The 6,756-nt window shown below is 40.8% G+C and overlaps 1 non-coding gene across 1 annotated transcript; it reads right to left on the bottom strand.

Annotated features, from left to right (window-relative positions):
* Nucleotides 1-1,164: 1,164 nt before the first annotated feature.
* Nucleotides 1,165-1,246, bottom strand: trnal-aag (transfer RNA leucine (anticodon AAG)). Its single transcript has one exon. It is a non-coding gene; the product is annotated as a tRNA-Leu (tRNA).
* Between the last annotated feature and the right edge of the window lie 5,510 nt (nt 1,247-6,756).

The raw sequence follows: 6,756 nt of genomic DNA, 5'->3' as shown, positions 1-6,756 counted from the left end.
AGATCTGTTTATATGCATATTCTATGTATTAATAAATGTATCCTCGTGTATTAGTACCTGTGTGTGTGCGTTGTTTGAGTTATATCGCATGGTTGGATTCTAAAGCCATCAAAAGAATCAATTTTGTGATTTACTGCTACAATTAATAATTGTCCCAGTAAATGCCCAAACCCTACAGAACTGGTGAATTCAAATCCCATGCCTTTTAATTCAGGAGAATGCAAGTATTCGTTTCCTTTCTGGAACAACTTGTTTTGAAAGAAATCTATACAGCTTGCGAAAGATGAAACACAAATCTTGCTTATCAGTGAAGAAGAGGTGCTCCCAGCAGGCCAGCTAATACCAGCAAGTTTTTTTTCACCTTGACCCAGAGAATGGAGAAAAGCGAGGCGCCTGTGGCTCTGCAGTGTAATCAGTTCGTGAGTTCAGCGGTTAGCTGAAAGAGTGGTAAATGGAGCTCGCCCCAGCCCGTCCTTATTCTTTTAAAGAGGATAAAAAATTTACTTCGCCGCCATTACTACCAGCTTTAAAAAACTGCCATGGGCACGGAAGTCACACTACAGAAGACTTTTCTGGAACTGAAGCAGAGATTCCTTTACGAACCAACTGATAAAGCTCAGCCAGTGAATACTGTTAACAGAATGTGAAAGCACGACCAACTTTGTAACTGCAACCACAGGAAAAACAGCTAGAAGCAGACTCCATTCCCCATTTAAATCTGTCGTGCGAGGCATGCTTTTTGAACGCATGAAGTAAATCCCACGATCGCTTTTGAACTTGGACAAAGTACTTCCAAAGGAGCGCTATGCGCAAAGATTTAACTAGCTCAACCCCCGCCGACGATTCGGTGTGAAGAAGCAGAACATTCAAGTTTCACAGACAGAAGCAGCACGCCAGCACAGCCAACATTAAAACGGAGGGCACACTACGATTTGCATTGACACAAAAGTGATCTGGGCAGACGTCGTTCCCTGCATAACGCAAAAAGTGGCAAAGCGCTTTTGGGTTGAGAGGACGCAAGAAGGTTTTTGTTTTGTGCCCTGATGTCAAGCTGGCTGAGAAAGTATCTTTAAACACTTTGCTTAGTTTCTCGAGAGACTGCCAAAAAGCAGTTCCCTCCCTTTTGCATGAAGCCAGCTGAAAGGGGGTCTCGATAGAAGCACCTGGCAGCAGTGGGATTCGAACCCACACCCCAGAAGAGACCGGAGCCTTAATCCAGCGCCTTAGACTGCTCGGCCACGCTACCCGCTGTGTGCTGTCTCTTTGTCTCATTACTTGCCCGGAGGAAGCCGGGTGGGTTTTGCTCTTGTCGCCCGACTTAGTGGCGTTATGACCGTGGAACCGACTGCACCTGCTTTTTCTGAGATGCTTCCCTTCTCATGGCGAGATCTCGACTTCTTTAACACCTCTGGATAAAGATCTTCTGTGGAGCAGGTTTCAGACCTCTGCGTACAGCACCCTTGATGTCAATTTATTTTACAGCAGCCGCATCCGGAAAGTTGTGTCTTTTACGTTTTATTTGAACAACAAAATTACATACAATACAAACAAGAGCACATATAAGGTATCAAGAAAATCGTACATGCTATAATACAATTACACTTTATGAAAAACGATTACACAAGGTAAATAAAGATAAGGTCCACACAGCTTGTTCTTATATTTCGAAAGAGTCCGAAAAATACCCCTTTACGTCTATTTTGAACTGTTCAAAAACACTTCAGAAACTCTATTAATCTGTTCAGAAATGAACCTGTGTAAAACGACTTCACTGTAGACTAGGATGGCTGAGTGGTCTAGACATTAGATTTATTATCCAATGGACAAAGGTCCATGTTGGTACAGTCCCCACTTCTGTTAGACTCCTGTAACAATTTTGCAGTGACAGAACACTTTGAAGATTTACACTCCATTTAAATATGAATTTACTCACTTTCAGTTCTCTTCACTCCCCGAGATAACTGAACTCTCACTATTGCATACCAAAGGCTTTACATGCATTAGTTCAGGTGGGTAGTTGTGTCAGCATGCATAGTTTGCAGAGGAACAAGTAATAGGTTTATTCCATGCTGAAAAGAGAAGAGTGAAAAGATAATGTTTCAGCTGTGAAGCCTTCTTCAGAAACGTTGTGTTTTCTCTCTTCTCTATTCAGCATGGCATAAACCCATTACTTGTGCCTTTATATTCATTAGCTGTGATACAGATTCTAAAAAGACAGAATGAAACTGTTTGTTATGTGTCTCATGCCGATCCTCTTCTCGATCGAAATGAAATGTTTAATATGATCCCTCAAGAAAGAAAAGGAGTCAATTTCCGCCTGGAATGATTGATGCCCCATCAAACCTTTTTTAATATCCCCGGAAGTTTATACAGTAGAGTCCTGGTTCGCGGCTTAAACTCAAGGTAAACAAGACTAAGGAAATGAGTTGGAAACCTGATGTCGAACTGGGATTTAAATCACCTGGAACATTTCACTACATTTGGCAGTATGTGCCAGGGAGCATTGTTTGACATCCCTTCAATAGCTCAGTTGGTAGACAAGAAGACTGTAGTGGAAAAAGTGAGGAATCCTTTGGTTGCTGGTTTCATTCTGGCTTGAAAAAGGGTGCTTTTTGTGTACTTTAATCAAAGAGTTAAAATAGCCAATCTTTTTCACACAGACGTTGATCAAAAGCTCAATAAACGACGAAGCAGAGGCTCTTGTTCCAAATTCAGCTCCCGTCTGATTGTCTTGTTTTGGCCAAGATCTGATCTTTGAATTCAGGGACTACTCTGTCTGCTTTCTTATTCAAAACCAGATACAAATGTCACGTTTTTATTGTAGATATAAAGGTGTTCTCTGTTTTCAAAGGATAGGCACTTAATCGGTTTTATGATTTGGTATTGATTTTGTATCATTGTATTATTAAGTTTGTGCTTTTTGTGTTTTTAACGTATTGTGAACTTATTTTTTAAAACAAATGCTTACAAAGGCAAACATGGCACACATCTGTTTATACCAGCGGTTTATACAAAAAATTGTATATTTTTATTAAGTACAAGCTACTGTGCACTTTTAGGAGTTTAACAGGTTTGATATAAAGCAGCAAAAATATAAAAGGGGAAAATACCCCAGACTGCGTGTAAAGCCCTCGTTGTGACTGTTGTTTTATTGTTAAATACGGCATACTGTGCACGAAGTGTTGCACAAACATAATCTGATATTTTAATAATTATTATTTTAATAATTTGATAATGTAGCACTTTCAGATTCCCTCAGGACAAAAGACAAGTGGAAACGTGATAGTAAACCAAGCAACTGCTTTATTCTCCTATCAAAACCACACAAAAACCAAACAGAGGATATACACACACATGAGGAGACCGACAGAACACGTACACATGGATAGGGTGGTAACCCGTTAACTACAGGCTATACACTTATAAAGCTATACAGGACACTAAAACACTATTTACATATGCAGGGTCAGCCGCTGGTCATCGTGCTGACCCTCAGACTCTTCCCGGCTACAACTCCCAGCCTGCTCCACGGTACTATGAGTGCCAAGGTGCGCGTCCTCCTCACCACAGAGCGAGGGCGTTACACTGCCCCCACCTGAAGCGTCTGGCGTCCCGCCAACGTCGAACACCCCCCTTAGGCTGTACTCATACTCTGCTTAAGGCTGCGGAACTCTGCGTGAGCGGCCACTGCAGCGTGGTGGCGGCTGGCGGCCCGCGGACGCCCCATTGTCGGCCGGCTCCAGCTCCTCCCAGACGTGGTAGGGTGCCAGGCGGTCTTGGTGCAGGACCACCACTCTCCCCCGTGTTCTCCCAGCTTACAATCTCTGAGGTAGTTATCACTAAACTCGGACGTGATGTGCCACACGTGCCGTGTGCCTTTACTTTTGTAAAATTAAAGTCGAAACCCAAAACAGTAACATACTTAAGAGTAAATGCCTCCTAATAGCTAGCAAGTGCTCCTAGTTAGTAAAGTTGTTTGTGTCCCTGCCTGTCATGCGGGAAACCGGGTTTGATTACCGACGGGGAGACAGCTAGTTTTTTTACGATCAGATTCCAATCTTTAATGCTGTGTGTGAGAGTTTACGTAACTTTCCTTTTCTCACATTTTCTGACGACTATTCCGAAGGAGCGCCCTGTCAACTCCTAATACTTTTCAAAAATCTGCCTGCATGTTTGATTATTTTTGTTTTATTTTGAAAAAGTTCAATATTGATCATAACTAAAGAAAATTATGATCAGAAACAAAAACAAAATGTTGAAGATACAACTCGATCTTGAATCAGAGCTGGGTGACATGGGCTTCTGTTCTGATATGGTTGTACGAGAAACAGGAGGGATCTCTTCTCTTCTATGGAGCATGAGCTGAATCAGGAATGAGACATGTCATATATCAACGCATGACCTACATCGTAAAACTAAAACTAAATTAAAAACTAACATTAAGTTGTCAGAGACATTCATTTATATACAAACAAGAGACAGACAAAGCAATAATTCTACATTAACTTGTCCTGCACTGATCAGACTAATTGAAATGGTCTGATTCAGAGCCTGTGCAGCTCGTGCTAATACAACAACGCCAGTATTGAACCCTCAGCACCATACTGACTACTGAGCACAAGTTTAGCTGCTCTCCAGCTTTGTTACGCACGTTTTTTTATTGCAAATGGAGCTGATCACCAGACAGTACAGTGTTAATTAGTCAGCAGCCTCTACTAGTAATACATCGCCCCTGTCCAAAATCTCTAGGTAAAAAAAAACACATTTTATACATTTGTCTGTTTAAAGATATAATCTCTTTAAAAAAGACAAAGGGTTTGTGTGTCAATTGTTTCGATTAATTTCGAACGCAAAGAAAAGTAGTTTTATTCCAAGAAATCACACATTTGTCGCATCCTCCATACTATACTTCTCTCTTGTAGTAGTAAAGCATTTTGATTTAAACTGAACAATATATTAAATGTTTCATCTATACACTTACGAATAACATAGGCAGCCTTGAACGGATTGCGGAAATCAAATATACAGATGGATTCAGAGTGTGCTTTCCAACTTTTGTGTAACATTTTCCTTTGATAGGGCGGAGTTGTTTTTAAAATCTGGATTAAATAAAAAGGAGTGACGTCAGTGTAAAACAGCTTTCCTTCATGGGGAACAACAGTTGTGTTCCATATTTCTAATTATTTTGGTTTCAAAATAGCAATTTAGTATGAAACATAAAAGCCAGCTGGATAAATCTGTTACACGTCATTTACAATGGTCTTTCAACTAATAGCCCGTGCAGGGATCAAACCCCAACTGTTGGTACGAGTTGCGTAAGGCTCTGCAACATGCAGATGTGAAACTAACCTCCGCTTCTTCATTATATACACAGTAAGCTATATATGCGGGCTTTCTGCCCCCTACGGGCTCTGTATTTGATTGCGGTACAAGACCGGCCATGGAGAAATGAAGTGAAGAGGGTGTGTTCATTAAAAGGCTCATAGCGTCCCTGGGAGGTCTCAAACCACCACCCTTTTGGTTAACAACCGAGCCACAAAGACTCATGTACAGCTTAACACTTCTCAGTCTCGGTGAAAGTGATACACTCCGTAAAATTTCTGGAGAATCATTTGTCAATTTCCCTACGGGATTAATAAAGTATTATCTATCTATCTTAAAGGAAAATCGCCAACAGTGGCCGATATCTATTGGAGTTTTTTTCATTCTATACTGAAATTTCTGAAGGGTACCCTGTGAAAATACGAATTTTGACGAGAAGGGATGGACATATAAGGTTAGCAGGCTTGGGAAACTGGACCTTATGGTGAAGGCTGCGGGCTCAGCATCAGCAGAACCTGATCAGTATCGGTTGACTCCGATATACTTTGACAACTTAACTTCTGGATTTAGAGACATTTACCTTAGTGTCGGTATACTAAGATGTTTTGGTAACGAGGAAGGAGGGACAAAGCAAATTGGCAGAATGTGTGCTTTTTTGTTGACTACAAGTCCTCACATGCCAGAGGGTCAATATAAAAAAAAACATAACAGTAAAATCTCTTGTACTTCACGATTATGAGTGCCTGTTACACGTTGTCTCACACCTCAGTGTCAGAATTGTGAGACGAGTTTGTAATCAGGAGGGAGGGCCATAGCAATTCAGCAGAAATTGCATTCACCTTTTCCCAATGCATTCTCACATGCCATTTTCTCACATGCCATGCTCAGAGGGTCATATTTTTAAAATGGTACCATAAAATGTCCTGAAGTTCAGGATTTTGACAGTCTGTTATATTGTGTCTCACACCTTGATGTCAGAAATATTAGACGATTTCAAAATCAGGAGGGAGGGCCCTAGCAATATAGCAAACATTGCATTTACCATTTGACAATGTATTCTCTCATGCCATGTTCAGAGGGTCGTATTTAAAAAACGGTACAGTACAATGTCCTGAAGTTCAGGATTTTGATAGTCTTTTCCATTGTTTCTCACACATCTGTGTCAGAAGTTTTAGACATTTTTATAACCAGGAGGTAGGTTCACAGCAATAAGCAGAAAGTGCGATCACCCTCTGCTCATCCTCAGTTAACCATATATTCTCATATGCCATGTTCTAAATGTTCCATTTAAAACTGCTATATTAAAATTTCTTGCAAAATGCAAGAGTTTGAGACTTTTTATGATCAGAAGACAAGGTCGTGGAAAATATGCAGAAAGTGCCAGTGAATTTACGTTTTGCCTTTGTCTTATTTACCCGTGGTATAACATGCCAG

This window comes from Lepisosteus platostomus, chromosome 5, assembly GCF_059453375.1.
Source record: "Lepisosteus platostomus isolate fLepPlt1 chromosome 5, fLepPlt1.hap1, whole genome shotgun sequence".
In the NCBI taxonomy this organism is placed as follows: Eukaryota; Metazoa; Chordata; class Actinopteri; order Semionotiformes; family Lepisosteidae; genus Lepisosteus; species Lepisosteus platostomus.
The sequence above is the reverse complement of the archived record's forward strand: the minus strand, read 5'-3'. Positions and strand labels throughout refer to the sequence as shown.